This window comes from Galeopterus variegatus, unplaced genomic scaffold (genome assembly GCF_000696425.1).
Source record: "Galeopterus variegatus unplaced genomic scaffold, G_variegatus-3.0.2 Scaffold21835, whole genome shotgun sequence".
Taxonomy (NCBI): domain Eukaryota; kingdom Metazoa; phylum Chordata; class Mammalia; order Dermoptera; family Cynocephalidae; genus Galeopterus; species Galeopterus variegatus.
In genome coordinates, this window is record NW_007747946.1 from 2,841 (window position 1) to 3,811 (window position 971).

A 971-nucleotide genomic window follows, 5' to 3' on the forward strand; every position below is an offset into this window, starting at 1 on the left:
CCCGCTCACTGGCTGAGCGAGGTGCGGGAGCAACACCGAGGGTTGCGATCCCGTTGCCGGACCCGGTCCGGTACAGGCGCGACACTGAGGGTTGCAATCCGTTGCCGGACATGGAAAAAGACACAAAGGAAAAAAAAAATTAAATGTAAATAATTGGGGAGGGAGAAGGGGAATTTTAACTTACCTTCAATTTCCAGAAGGTGGTATCCATCCCAGCCCCAAGGTTGAGAATTTGACAATGACATTCTGTCTTTTGTAGAAACGCCTTTGTAAGCCGACTGACACCATGGACTCGAGCAAAATATCCTGAGACAGGGACAGAGAAACAAGCTATCACCCACTGATGAAAGGAATCATCTCTGCAAAGCCCACCCCACCAGAAGAGCAGAACAGAAAACATCTGCCCATCTGCAGCATCAGAGGTTCATCTGTAGACTTTATGGGAAAAATTGCTACTGTCAAATTCACTCTCTTCTTCTTAAAAGCCATTTGAACCAAAGTAAGTACAGTCTATTTAATAGAGAAATTAACTACCTTAAGGAAAGTAAAATGGCCTAATGTTTTACTTATAAAAACAAGTGTTTTACATCAAAACTGATCCAAAAGTCCCTCTTGGAAATGTTTTTTTCATGGCTATAGCAAAAGCTATTTAGCACTCTCTTAAAACTCAAAATTGCGAGATCATATAGAAAATAATATTTTGGATCAGAAAGTTGGGCAGATGAATGTTAAAGCAAAGAAAGGCATATTTCTTATCCCATCCTTCATCTCCATCCTGCATGGGTCAGAACCTCTGTGTAAAATGGACAGGGGGAGAAGGCACACCCAAATGGTTGCCTAATAAAATGACTTGTGAAGCTCTGGTATAGAGGGCTGGGGAAAAAAAGATGGGAAATGGAGAAAAAGGAATGATGAAGTCTGTGTGTTCTAACCATCTACTACTCCACCAGTGGGTGTATTTATTAACAGTA

The 971-nt window shown here is 41.8% G+C and overlaps 1 long non-coding RNA gene across 1 annotated transcript in view; it reads right to left on the reverse strand.

Annotated features, from left to right (window-relative positions):
- Window positions 1–302, reverse strand: part of LOC103583339 — a 2,940-nt gene extending 2,638 nt beyond the window's left edge. The window contains exon 1 of the long non-coding RNA XR_549851.1: window positions 185–302. This is a non-coding gene — a long non-coding RNA (uncharacterized LOC103583339). The remainder of the gene's footprint in view (window positions 1–184) is intronic.
- Window positions 303–971: the final 669 nt, after the last annotated feature.